General features: G+C 40.6%; 1 pseudogene; it reads right to left on the reverse strand.

The window, feature by feature from the left end:
• Window positions 1-463: 463 nt before the first annotated feature.
• LOC142451539 (60 kDa heat shock protein, mitochondrial pseudogene) lies at window positions 464-2,152 on the reverse strand (annotated as a pseudogene).
• Between the last annotated feature and the right edge of the window lie 13,115 nt (window positions 2,153-15,267).

The raw sequence follows: 15,267 nt of genomic DNA on the forward strand, positions 1-15,267 counted from the left end.
TTTTATTTTTTAAACAAATTTTTATGATAGACAGGTTGTCACATAATTTGATATTTATCTACTTTGTACACAATTATTCTTCCACCGCAGAAAGGCTGCTTCTTAACTTCTCATCTAGTGATGGCAAGCACTAAAATCCTGATTTTAATAGAATAATTTTTAAAATGCCTCAGTGAATTCATTTGAAAGCAGTGTATTGGTAATGGCTCTTGCACCCAGGATCTGGAATGTACAAATGTCTTTTGATTCAAAAGGACAAAATAGACTATACGTAGGCATGGACTACGACAGCAGTAAACCATTATATAATGTCAACTGAAACCAGTAACTAATGGTGACAATGATTTTCTCAAAACACCAGCCAGCCTTGCATCATTCCTTCTCTTGGACTGACTTCTCTGAAGTTCTTGGTGAGGAACATATCCTGGAGTCATGAAGAAATAGCAAAGCCCTGTTATAAGAATTAGAACATGTCACTTCCCATGCCTCCCATTCCCCTGCCATCCCACCCACCCTTCTCTGCGTTAAGGATTTCTGTGACTACAACTTCTGCTGTGGTCACCGTAGCGGCTGCTCCGGCAGCATCCAACAGTGCAGTTCTTACAGCTTTGGTTGGATCCATGATTCTTTTCCTACCATATTCACAAAATCTCTTGTCATAGCTTCATAGCCAACTTCTGAGGAATGCGGCAGGATTTTCTCAACTATCAATGATCCTTCAACACCTGCATTCTTAGCAATGGTCATTACAGGTGTGTTGGGTGTTCCTTTAATATTCTTGACACCAATTTTTTGACCTTCATTTTCTTGAGTTAATGAGTTCAAGGCCAGACTGCACCAAAGCGGAGCCCAGCCCTCCAAGAACCACGCCTGCTTCCACAGCAGCGTGCGCTGCGCTGAGGGCAGCGGTAACTGTCTGTCTTTTCATTCACTTCCCTGTCACCCGTCCCATCAACTTTTAGCACAGCTACTCCATCTGAAAGCTTTGCCAGATGTTCATTCGGTTTTCTTTTTCATAGTCACTAGTTGTGACATCCCACTGCTCAATGACTTCTTGAATACAGTTTTCTCTTTGAACCTAGTCACCTTTGTCTTTCAAGAGCATGGTATCATCTTTGGTCACAATGACCTCTCCAAATTTTCCTAAGTCATGAGGCTGAATGTCTTCAAGATTCAAGGTCAAGCTTCTCCAAATACTGCACCACCAATAGCAATTACCGCGTCTTTTATCTGGTTCTTTCTATCGTCCCCAAAACCTAGCACTTTGACAGCTAAGACCTTAAAGACCAATTTTCAGCCTATTCAAAACAAGGGTGCTTAGAGCTTCTCCATCAACATCTTCAGCAATTATGATCAAAGGGTTACAATGTGCGCTGGCAATTTCAAGAGTAGGTACAATGGACTGGACACTAGAGATTTTGTTTTCACTTAATAGAACATAGGCATCCTGGAATTCAAATTTTTTTACCTTTGGCGTTATTGATAAAATATGAAGAAATATAAATTTGGTTCAAACTTCATGCCTTCAATAATTTCTAATTCATCACTCAGTGTTTTTCTATTCTTTACTGTGATGCCACCCTTCCTTCCAACCTTTGCCATCGCTTCAGTAAGGGTGGTGCTCTTTGCTTTCCTTTGCAGGAATTGGAGCAACCGGAGCAATTTCTTCAGGATTGTTACAGGTTTAGATCGCTTCTTAAGCTCAGCAAATACAGTAGCCACAGCTACATCATGCCTCTCCTGATTTCCATTGGGTTAGCATTTGCTAACAACCTTCTCAAAGCCTTTCTCGGAGACAGAGAGTGCAGGACAGTGCAGTGGTGCTTCCATCCCGGGCTTCTTCATTTGTTTTCTTGGCAACAAGTTTGGCCCCGATATTTTTGTATTTATCCTTTAAGTCAATCTCGTTTGCAACAGAGACGCCATCTTCTGTGACCTTAGGACTTCCCCAGCTCTGCTCACTAATCCCCGCTCTCCCTTTTGGCTCCATACTAACAGCTGCTGCGTGGGCTCACCGCTCTAAGCTGTGAAGCAATAGGGCTTGGGCATCTGCACCAGAATTCACATCATCGGCATAAGGCCCAGTGAGATGAGGAGCCAGTAGCCGGGACACTGACCTCACTTGACAAAGGACTGCAAGTATTCCTAGCATTTCCCCAGGTCGGCGGGCAGGCGTGCATGCACATGGAGAGGCAGGCCATCAGTGGCGAGTGAGGACAAAGTGCTTCTCCAGGTTTCTTATGCATATAAGGCAATTGAAAATATCCAGACTTGGATCAAGTGCATCTTAGTCCTCAGAGTGACATCTTTGCTTTTGGACACTTTAAAGTGGCCCTTTCCATCATTGCAATATGTCTGCTTGTTTTGTCAGCTGCTGCTCCCATGGGCTTTGATTATGTATCCAAGCAAAATTAAATCCTTAACAACGTCAATCATTTATGCATTTATCATGATCTTGTTGACTGGTCGGGTAGTAAGGATTTTTTTTTTAATGTCACAATGTAATCTGCATGGAAGACTCAGTGTTAAAATACCTTGTAGACAAAATTTGGGGGAGTGATGTTGGGGGGGACAGGAAATATGTGATGAAGGGTTCACACATTTAAAAGAGGTCGTTGGGAAGAACCTTACTGATCGGGGAAGAACCTTACTGATCAGTGACATATGAGCAAACACTGACGGAGGTGAGGAATGAACCAGGTGGGCATTAGTGGGAAGAGCATTCCACTCTGGCTCCATTTGTTCTTGTAGCAGCGCCGAGGCCGGCGAAGCTGAAGTGGACCCATGAAGGAGGGAGGTTAAAAGGTATACTAGATCCCGGAAGGTTTTGCAAGGACTTCCCCATTTCCTTCAAGTAGATGTGCAACTGTTGAGGGTTTGAAGCAGAGGAGTGATATGGTCTGACTTATGTTTTAATGGGACTAGTCTGAATACTGCTTGGAGCACAGATATTCAGGACGAAGGGCTGTGGTAGGGAGACCACTCAGAATGCTATCCTAAACTAAGGTAGCTGTGGGTGTATGAATAGATGCTATGTGGTCAGATTGTACATATATGATGGGGTACCCCCAAGAAACTGGAATTTTTTTCAAAGCTATATATTTAATTTTTAACTATATTTTTTAATAAAACAACCTATCACCTTCAAAGTAATTGTCATTCACTTCATGCATTTGTCAAATCTATGATTCCATTCTTGGAAACATTTTTCAAACTCCTCGGGTTAGATGGCTAACAGCACCTCCCTTTTTCCTCCTCTTCTACATGGTCCAATCGCTGTCCTTTCATGCCCCTCTCCATTCACAGAAACAAAAAGAAGTTACACTGAGTGAGGTCAGGGAGTAAGGTGTGTGGGGCAAGAGAGGCGTGCTGCATGAGCAGGTGCATTGCCGTGGTGGCAAAACCAGTCCCCTGTCTGTCACAAATCAGACCTTTTTTTGTCTCACATTGTTACTCAATCTTTTCAGAACCTCTAAATAGAAAGCTTGACTAACAGTCTGACCTGGTGGAACTAACTCCAAATGCACGATCCCCCTGACACCAAAAAACAAATGAGAATTATTTTTTTAGGGCGGGGCGGGGCTGGTAACCCTCTTGTGTGCTGAAGAACTGATAAGATCTACTGAGAGTTCAGCTATGCTGAGAGTTTAAAGAAAGGATTTTAATTTGGGGGCCCGAGCAATGAGAAGGGCAGAAAGAACATTGGAGAATAAACTTTTTTTCAATTTGGAGGAAAAATATTTTAGACATTATTATTATGAAATGTCCATAAAAATAATTCTCATTTTTTAAACCTCAAAAGTGGGCCATGCAGCTCTTCTGTACCATTTCAATTTTATGTAAACTCCGAACACTTAAAATAATGCCACAATGAAGGCACAGTGACCTCATTTTCAGGCATCTATTACTGATTCTCAGGCATCTATTACTGATTCAAAGTATGTTAAGGTTCATGCATTTTTTTAGTATGTTAATATTCTTGGTAATTTACTTTTGGTAAATTCACAACCACTTTTAACTTGAAACAAAATGTTTTGTCCCACTGAGACCTCCCAATTATCCCTGGTAACTATTTTTTGGAATGAGAAGGGGAAAACTTACTAGATCTTTGTTTCTAGATCTAGCTTTGTTTCTAATCCTAGTTTGAACGCTGACTTTTTAAATAACCCTTTTCCATGAATATGAAAATTACGCATCCTCATTGTGGAAAATTTGGAAAATATGAAGAACTATAAAGGAGAAATAACAATCAACGTTATGCCTTTCTCTTGCTGTTCGCATGTTTAAACCTGAAATTTTCAATCAGGTGTGCAGAAAGTAATGAGAGAGGAGCCTATGGCTCATTACCTAGGGGAAGGTGGACGCTGCAGTCAAAGCCCTACTTAAAGGAAGATGCCGAGTGGCCTTCTGTGAAGTAGCTAGAGGTAAACCCTGCTGGCTGGCTACTCTCACCCTGTGATGGACTTGGATCCTTTGTGGTAAGAATTCACAATTATCCTTGTTTTGTTCAGGTTTTTCTAGTAAGAGTTCAAGATTTTTTATTTACAAAATTCTATTTCTAAAGCTAGTAGGCTTCTCTATACTCTCAGGCTTAGGATGGAGAGATTCTAAATAAATGTGTATTAGAACATGTAAATGACACGTGGCCGGAAGCTAGTGTACGGTGCGACGATGTCCCCCCTTTCCCATTAACTTATTCAACTGGTTTCTGTGAGTCGCAGTGAACTCGATGGCAACTAGCAAAAGTTATTGAACCCGAGATGTAATCTTTTGTAATATCTGTGAACATCCCGTAGAGCCAGTGCTTTGTGGAACATATTTTGCAAAATAGGCTTACAAGAGGAAGTCTAAATTTTTAAAATACATCCCTCACAAGGCTACATTTCCAATTTAATTTTAAAATTTTATCATCTCCTGCTTCATTTCATAAGCCACGTGCCCTGCCCACACCTGTCTTGATCTGGCATGGAATGTTCATTCCTCTAGACTTTCCCTCGGAATAAAATCCCACCTTCCCAACACCACTCTTCCCAGCACACAGCAGACACTGGCCTTGTTCAATCCGAACCCCACTCAGCTCGTAAAGCCCAGTTTAAATATCACGTAAACCTCCCTTGTGATTCCCTCAGAATGATTTAATCATCTTTTCCTTTTTGATCAGTTTTGGCCCCAAAGCACTTTGTATAAAAATGTTTATTGTACTTATATATTTTGTTTACATGAATTTCCCCCCTCTCGTGCTCATTGGTGTCTTGAAAGCAGGGATTGTGTTTTTTACTCATTTTTGTTTCTCCAGTGTCTACACATAGTAAATACTCAGCCATGATAGAAAAATGATCTCAAAAAGATGCTCTAGATTTAAATGAATGTTTTCCTATATTTACTCAATGTGTCACCCAGAAGAGCTTTGTAGTTTCCTATTTAGGGATGGCAAAAATTAAGCAGATGTTTTTATTTACCTTTGCCTGATGTTTTTTTCCATTTATCTTGATCACCAAGATATTAACCTTTTAATATTATAATTTGTGAATATAATTAAAAATGTTACTTGGAAAGCTCAGTGTTTAACTGCTTCTAAACCTTAATGCTGCCATACAGCTCAAGCAACACCCTCAGGAATAACACCCTTGACTTGAATAAATGTAATCAATGTTAAAAATAGCCGGAACAATTTTCTAAAGCCTGCAGATTTCTTGGTTGATTTGTAGTAGTTAGAATACCCAGAGAGGAAATAGGAGCATGTTAAATAGCCCAATCATTTCCTTCCATATCATTTCCCTCACCCCTCACAACTGTAAAATAATACTTTATTTTAACAGCAACTAGTTACTCATTTTAAAAACTTGCTTAATAGAGCATTGAATTGATTTCGTAGTTTTTCTGCTTCTGTATGTGTTCTCTATGTAGGTTTTTTTAAGGACAAAATTTTAAAAAGTTTATATAAATAATTTTTATGCTAGCCTTTTAAGTTCTTTCTGAAGGAATACTTTAGAATAGGAAGGCATAAGCCAACCTGAACCACCTCAGGGTGATTTACCTTCCATTCAATTTATTCCTTCGCAATCATGATATTTTGATAATTAATATCTATGAAAGGCAAAAGCAAATCTCCTTTCCTTGTGGCTTTTCTTTAGTAGAATAGAGCTTCATCAACTTATTTACTTTAGACTCTGTTTAATACCTTATTTTTATTAAGGTTTTTTAAAAATCATTTTATTGGGGGCTCTTACACCTTTTATAACAATCCATACATCAGTTGTATCAATCACATTTGTGCATAAGTTGCCACCATCACTTTTCTTTCTACTTGAGCCCTTGGTATCAGCTTTTGTTTTTTCCCACTCTTTACCCCATCTCCACCCCTGTGAAACCTTGATAAATTTTAAATTATTGTTATTTTCATATCTTCCACCACCCACTGTCTCTATTTACCCACATTTCTGTTGTCTGTGCCCCTGAGGTCGGGAGAGTTATACATTGATCATTTTGATCAATACCCCCTTCCCCATCTTCCTCTCCCCATCTTCCTCCCCCTATCCTCAAGGAATCGCTACTTCCATTTCTGTTCCAGAGGAATTGATCTGTCCTGAATTCTGTGTGTTGAGGGCTCTTATCTGCACCAATGTACCAATACCTTCATTTACTGATTATTTTAGCTCCTACCTTCTACCTCTTCCAAAAGGTCATGATTTTTAAAGAATTTGAAAGTCACATGAATTATTTTTCTTCTATTCTAACCAGTTGGTTCTTCAGCCTCCTTTTCTTCAGTGACATTGTCTTCCATCCTTCCTCAAATACTTATCCTTATGGTCTTTCAAGACTATCATAATTAATACCTGCAAATCTGTCATATTGTATATTTCAATCCTACTCTTGATTGCAAACTCTTGCTAGCTCTGCCTCTAATATCCTGACTTCTTCTACCTTACCTACTGTTCCCAATTTCTGCCATGCTTTAATGCCTTTCTGATCCAGTGTAAACAGCTGATTAATTGCTGTAATAATTCCCACACACACACTCACTACTCCTTGGCTACATCAGTCCTGATCCATGACAACTCCGTGAGTGTCAGTGTCGAATTGTGCTCCACTGTGTTTTCAACGCATGTGACCATTGGGAAGCAGACGAGGAGACGTTTGTTTTGAATTGCCTTCCGTGGGTTTCAACAGCCTGTAGTAAACGAGCCTGTATCTGTTGGTACCACCCAAGGGTTTCTTGGCCAACTCAGAAAGTTGGTGAAATGAAACTCTGATGTTCGCTTTAACTTTGGAACTCCAGTGAGGTCAACGTCCCATGCTGCCTGGAGATCGTGTTTGATAGACCGCTCACTCTTTCATACCCTTAGAGGCCCATTTCACACCCGCCCTTGCCTCCCACTCCTCAGACCACTCGTCTTTCTGTCCCATCCTGACTCCCAGCAGGAAAGGTTAATATTTCTTATTTCACTGAGAAACTGGAAGCAAAGCAGCTGGACAAGAATGTCCTTGAGCTTGTCTCACCTTGTATGATTGCTCTCTACCTGTGTGGTCAACCCCTTTCCCGAGTGCACTCAAGGATCTCGCTCCAGCCTCCTCTGCCACCCAGAGGTTCCCCTCTTCGTGGGCCTTTGCTCCCACCATACAGACACGCTGCTCGGTCGCCCGTCTTAAAAACAGAAACAAATCAAACAAGCAAGCAAACAGACGCCAAAGCCAGATTCCTTTTACCTTCCTCGCCTGCTCTCCAGCTACCGCTGCATCTCTCTCCTTCTCTTGACAGCAAATTGCTCCAAAGGTGGTCTATCATCACTGACTTGAATGTCTCTGTTCTCACATTCCCTCAAACCATTCCAAAGATGCTTCTGCCTGTGTGCTTCAGTTGAAATAGATGTGACCAAATTTACCGATATTAAATTCAAAGGTCTTTTGACTTGACACTTCCAAGGCCCTCCCTGCCTGTAACTTTACTACGAAATTTCAGTCCTGTGTCACTTTTTCCTCTCTCGAGGCTTTTAATGTTGGAATGCCCCAGAACTTGTATTCGTCTCCTTTCTGTCTATTCTCATAGCGTTTGAAATGACTTTCCATGCCATCTACCTGTAGGCGACCTCCAGATTTGTATGCCATGTGTGTGTCTCTTCTCTTAATCCTGATCATGTCACTCCATCTAGATATTCTTCATGAGACAAGATTAATGTGTCTCAGACTCATCTTCTGAGTATTGTTTTCTTCCCAGAGGACTCTATTCCTCTACTTTTTCCCTTCTCCGAGCGGTGAGAGCTAGCTAGATGATGCACACTTTATCTGTGGCTTGCCAGGTATTCGATGATCATATGAGCCAGAAGAGGATGTGGAATAATTCCGATTATTTTACACAAATGATTTGGGAAGAGATGTTAAGATTCCCGGAGTGTTCCGATAAACTGATATTAGAGAGGGAATTGTTATTCACTGATTTATTACTCACTTTCAAATGTCTGTGGTTTTGCTAAGTCATTTGCTCTTATTGAAAATCCACTTTAAAAGCCTTTACCACTGAATGAAAGTATATCTTACAAAAGAAACATATTTAGAAGTGAGATTAGATTTATAAACAGTTAGAAGAACTTGTATGTTTCGAGCAAGTATCACAAGAAAAATATCTAAAAGTACCCCGAAATCACATAAAACATGAAATTATCCTCCCAAAAGAAAACACATTAAAAATCGGTGAGGAAACTCCAGTTCTACAAATAGAATGAATGAATGAAGGATAGATGAGGGAAATAAAAATAAATTCATTATAATGTGTGATAAGATCTATATTATTAGACTTATTGTGTTAGTCTGGGTTGGCTAGAGAAACAAATTCAGAGAGATTCATATATATATATAAAAAAAAGAGGTTTATCTATAAGAGCAATTGAATATTGAGAAAATGTTCCAGCCAGTCCAGACCAAGTCCATAAGTCCAATATTTGCCCATTTGTCTGATACCAATCTATAAAGTCCTTTTCAGACTCAGGAAATGCATGCAATGATGTCAAATACAGGAGGATCACATGGCAGTGGGTTGGAAGTCTTGTGGATCCAGTGGCGGTGGAAGCATCTCAGCACTGGCAGGCGTCTCTACGTCACTTCCCTAGCTCCAGTAAGCCTGGTCGCATCAGGGTAGGTCCATGTGGCTTCTCCAGCTCCCAAGGCATACTACCATGTGTCTGGTCAGCAGAGCATCTCGCAGGGAGTGAGCCTTGTCGGTAGAGAGTCTCCAAGCGAGTGAGCCGAGAGAGAGAAGTGTCTCCCACCTCCAAGGAGGAAATCCAGGAGTTCCCAGAATTCTCAGGTCAAGGCCGTGCCCACAGAGAGGCCTCGTTGGTTATATCTTGGTTGACAGGCCAGATTCCACCCCTTCACTCACAATCCTTTCAAATTGACACCAGATTATGTAATCACCACACTTACTGATTTATAAGAGGACATTTTAAAGCTCACAAAGCTGGAGGCAATTTGTCCCGCTCATTTAGTGTTCAGGGTCCTATTTAGGACATAATGTTTTGTCGTATTTGCAAACTTAACAATGGTTTGAGGACATTGAATTATAAATTTTATAACCTGATATTTTAATGCACAAACTATTCGGTGTGCTAGAGTATGTTGTTATAACAAACAATGCCACGTTTTGGTAGGTTTTATTTCTGAGATAATCCAAAGTACGCTGTGGGAAGGTGGTGGAGGGACCCTCTTCCATCGAGTTGTATAGAGATCCAATTTCCTTCCACTGGTGGCTTTTTAAAAAATTTTTAAAATCTTTGAGAGCCTGAGAACCCTTGGTGAGATTAACAGAAAAAGCTAGTCAGCATAGAGAACTTGGTGGTTTGGAGGTCAGAGCTGGAAGCGTTGAATACCACCTCCACCCACACCCGCGACTTAAACAAGGGCTCCGCTGTATTGTGGAAAGGAGGCTGTGCTATGCCTGGCTGCTCCCTCACAATAAGACAAAATGAGATTTGATGAGCATACAGCATTGCGTCTATCGCTATCTGATATAATTTCTTCCCAGTTATTTTATTTGAGATGATTAGTATAATGAAACCACAATTATTGACTGAAACAAAAGTCTCTTTTACTTTGCTATCTTTCTAAGCTAGTGTTCGAAAAGAACCTTGGACATGAAATAGATCTGCTTTGAGTAGTCCTGACTGTATCTACGGAAGCCCATACAGAAAGGTGGTGTAGTGGTGATGTGTTGGGCTGCAATCTGAATGGTCAGCAGTTCAAGACTACCAGCAGCTCAGAAGGGAAAGACTGTGCTCTCCCTCCCGTGGAACAGTGACAGTCTCAGAAAGCTCTCCCTACGAGTCAGCACTGGCCGCGTTGCAGCGAGTGATCCCAGACATATTCATTTGCCCAGGTTTTGAAGATGCTCATTTTTTGTGGTGGGAAACAGCCCTGTTTCCCACATCTGATTATCTATGTGTGAACCTTCAACAGTTTTCTATTGTCTCGGAGAATGTTATGATTAGTTTCTGCATTGCGTCCTGTGATCTGACATCCCTGACAGGTGCTCTCCCAACCTCAGTAGGTGACTCTTTCTCACAGCTATCTTGTCAGATTTGAATAGATCCATGGCTTCTTGTTAGCAGTATGATTTCATCAGCACGGTATCGATGGGTCTATCCATGAAAGCACATCAATAGCACTCATAGTCTTAGTCTTCAGTTACATGAAAGGACATTTTAAAGTTCTCTGATTGAATCAATCCTGTGCTTAAAAACCTCCAGAATTTTGGCTTTGGTTTTGTCTTCACATTGAAGTCCAGGATAAGAGTGGCATTCACTGGCCTTTCCCTCCTTAACTCTCACTCATCTCCATATCCATCTGAATGTCCCCTAAGCCCCTTTCTCCTTAAAAACAGCAAACCTACTTCAAAACCCAGATCACTGTGATCGGTTCCCCCTCTCCTCCCCCACCTTCCCCTCCCCCTCCTAGTATGGCTACTCTCAATATTGGTCCGGAGGGGCTTATCTGTCTTGTATTCCCTGTGTTTCCAGCTTTTATCTGTACCCATGTACATGCTCTGGTTTAGCCAGATGTGTAAGGTAGAATTAAGGTCATGATAGTGGGGATGAGGAAGTATTAAAGAACCAGAGGAAATCGGTGTGTTTCATCTGTGCTGTACTGCACCCTGTATGGCCCGTCTTTTCCAGGCACAAGTCACCAATAAAATGATTAAAACAAACAAAAAAAACCTTGTAATTGTGTAGAGCACTGAGAATAAAGCAAAACCCAGGTCAAACTCTACCTCTTCCATTAAAAGGACATCAGTTTACCTGTTACTTTCCTTCCAATCTTCGGTCAGCACTCTGAGCCATGTCTTTCTTAAAGAACCAAGTACATATTGTTTTGACCAACAGCCTCATATATATATGCAATTAGATTACATCTCCCTTAAAGGAATACATATTAAGTGTTGGGCTGATAACTGAGAGGTGAGCAGGTCCACCCCTCCTCTCCTTTTGTGGGGAAAAGGCGAAGTCTTATGCTTCTGCAAAGACTTCTAGTTGGCAATCTTGGGGGCCCTTCTCTGTCTGGTGGGGTCCCAATCAGTTGGAGTGAGCTCAGTTGCTGTGGATTTGGAATTAATCCCAAAGACTGGTCTCCCTGCCATCTAGTCAGTGCTGCCTCACAGTGACCCTGACGGGCAGGGTAGAAACTGCCCTGTGAGTTTCTGAGAATGTAACTCTGTAGGAATAGAAAGCCTGTCTTTCTCAGGAGGAGAGACTGCAGTTTCTAACTCTGGACCTTGGGGTTGGCAACCCAAAGTCACCAGGGTAAACGTGGATACTGAGAAATATACATCTTTGTAGCTTTCACAAATCTCTATTATTGTAGCTCCTTGGCCAAAGAATTCCTTTATAAATATTAGTTGACTTTAAATACATTTTGAAACTGTTAATTTGTCATTTATTAACAAAAGGCACTTAAGTGAGGGATGTTTGCAATCTCCTGCTAGTGTATTTAAGGAAGCCTATAGAGCTAACCTCAGCTGGATATATTGAACAAAAATGCACATTTTCTTCATTTTTTAAAAACCTTGCTCTGTATTTCAGATTAGCTTGCACTAGCATATATATTTAGCAGCCATCAAGAATTGCTTAGTTGGGTGATTTTTGTGAAATGGCACAACTTTTAGTCTTTAAAAAAGGGTTTCTTATTTAGCCAAACTAGTACTGCTCAGATAAGCCATGCTTCCTATCTTACTGAGAGATTGTTTCAACTCCTTTGACCCAAATAAAAATCTATGACTCTTTTTTCTGTATTCAGAACACACTAAATGCTTTATTTTGCCTACCATTAATAACCCCATATTAAAACACAACAACAATACAAACCAAACACACTGCCAGGGAATTGATTCCGACTCATAGCGATCTTATAGGACGGAATAGGGCTGTCGTCGTGCGTTTCTGAGACTAAGTCTTCGTGGGAACAGAACATCTCCTCTGGCTCCTGCAGAGCAGTGCCTGATTGAACATTTGTAAGCATGGACACAGCAGGTGAGAGAGTATCCCCAGTCGTTTCCCTCTTTTCTACTTGTGTCGGCCATATTCTGTAACTGAGTAAAGACAATGGTTCCTTGAGGGCTGTGCGTCTTGAGGTGGAAGGGTGTGCCCAGGGTTGGGGATGATAATAATATAAAATTAGGATTGGAAGGGAGTATTACAGTTTGTAAAATGATTATAGAAAATAAAACTCAGTAGAAATCTTATTAATTGATGTGAATACATATCAGGATCTTTGGGGGTGGGGATGGCCCATATTTCTTGAAAGGAATAGGGATTTTAATTCAATTCCATGGGATGGTCATCACCAAATGGCAAAACTTTCTCTCCGTGTATCATCATGGAAATTTAGACTAAAATGAGATTTTTCATTTATTTTACCAAAAAAATGTATTTTTAATTTAATCATCAATGTGACTACAAAGCAAATATATAAATATTGTCAGAAAATGAAAAGGCAAAACTCACTTTCAGCAAGGCTAAGATAACTATACATCTTAGGGCTGACTTGTCATTTCCTCTGCTGTCATTTCCGTTGTTCCCGCTTTCTCCCTTTTAACAGATATCCTCACTAGGTTTTCTGTATTCTCATCACAGCTCCTTTTGCCCAGAGTTGAGATTCACCATGGGAAATAAACGCTCATGTGGTCCCACCGCTTGTGTTCTCTAAGTGCCAGGGGGACAAGGCAGCAGGAGAAACCTTCCTTTCTCTGTATTACTTTCCACCATAATTGATCTCTGATCTCTTCTCCAGACCAAGCCCAAGCAATCAAAAGTAAGAATATGAATCTCCTTTATTCCCCGTCATTACCTTTAAAATTCATGCCTCTCACCCAACTGTTTGCTCCTTATTATACCCTGTAGCTCCCTTCTACAGCATTTGACCAACATTCTTGATCTGTTCTCACATCTACTAACCTAAGTCCTAAATCGAATGTCTTATCTAAATACATTTCCCTTCTCTGCTGACTCTCTTCAGAGTGACTTTGAGTCATAAAGAAACGGCAAAAAGGATCTAGTAGTTATTGTAAGTTCAGTATTGTTTCTACTTCTCCATCAGACCACTTGTCTGTCAGTTTGTGTTAATGTGGTGGCTTGTGTGTTGCTATGAGGCTGGGAGCTATGTCACTGATATTTTAAATGCAACAGGGTCACCCAAAGTGAACAGGTTTCAGGAAAGCTTCAAGATGAAGAACAGACTACAAAGAAAGACGCAGCTGCCCGCCTGAGTGGGAAGTAGCCGCTGAAAGCCTTATACACAAAATCGAAAGATTGTCAGCTCCTGAAGGCCTAATGGATGGAAGCAGACCGTGACCAAGGATGGGCCCTTAGGGTCCCAAAGCACTTGAAATATGACCGAGGAGGAGTTGCTGTCTCAGTGTAGGGTTGATCCCGGTGACAGCACTGCAGGAATGGAAGCTTCAGGTCGTCATGGGAAGATGGGGCACCATTCAAAACAAGAAGAAACAACTACAAAAATCTAATTGTCGAAATTTTGAATGTACTAAGAAAGCATGAATCTAGGAAAATGAGAAGTGATAAAAAATGAAATGGGATGGCTTTTTGGCCTTTTAACTAAAGTTAAGTGGAAAAATGAAATGCTCATGCAATTTTGAATCAGAAAATCATATTGGAATGATTTACTGATTTAATGATTACTATGGTTAGGATGACACAATAGAAAGGAATGATGTTGCATTAATAATCAAAGGTATATTTCAAGATCTATTTTGAAGTACACTGCAATCTCTTATAGGATTATATTTAGCTGCCCTCAAGGAAATGCAATTGATACAGATATTATTCAAATTTATGAACCAATCACAAAAGCTACTTACAAAGAAACTGAATAATTCTACCAATGACCTCTGTTGGAAACTGATCAAACATGCATCAAAATGCAATTGGAATGCAAAAGTTAGGAACAAAGAGGTAGGACCAGTCGGTGGGAAATGTGGTCGTGCAACAGAAAGGAAGCTGGAGCTTGAATGGTAGAGTTTTCCAAGACCAATGGCTTGTTCATAGTCAATGCCTTTTTCCAACAGCAGTAAAGGTGACTACACACATGGACTTGTCAAGATGGAATACATAGAGATCAAACTAACTACGTCTGCGGGAAAAGACACTGGAGAAACTCAATGTCAGCAGCCCAAACCCGGAAAGCAGCTGACTGGAACAGACCATCTATTTCGCATGTGTAAGTTCAGGTTGAAGCTGCAGAAAATGAAAACAAGTCCAAAGGAGCTAAAATATGACCTTGAGTCTATCTCACGCGAATTTAGAGGACATCTTAGAACAGATTTGACGGATTTATCATTGACAGAAGACCTGATGATCTAAGGAAGGGCATCAAGTACATCATTCATGAAAAAAGCAAAACGTCATTAAAAAGACAGGAAATACAGGAAAAATCACAGTGGAGGTCCGAAGAGACTCTGAAATTTGCTAAAATCATACACTAGCTAAAAGCAAATGGAAAAGAAATGAGGAAGTCAAAGTGCTAAACAAAAAATTTCAAAGGGCAGCTCCAGAAGACAAAGTAAAATATTATAATGAGATATGCAAACGCCTACAGTTGGAAACCAAAGAGGAAGAAGACTATAGCATATCTTAAACTGAAGGAACGTGAGGAAAAATCAAGACTCGCGTCCCAATATTTAGAGTCTATGGGCCCAATATTGAATGGTGCAGGAAGCATCAAAGGACGATGGGAAGAATACAGAGTCACTGTACCGTAAAGAGCTAG

The sequence above is a fragment of the Tenrec ecaudatus genome, chromosome 6 (genome assembly GCF_050624435.1).
Source record: "Tenrec ecaudatus isolate mTenEca1 chromosome 6, mTenEca1.hap1, whole genome shotgun sequence".
NCBI lineage: Eukaryota > Metazoa > Chordata > Mammalia > Afrosoricida > Tenrecidae > Tenrec > Tenrec ecaudatus.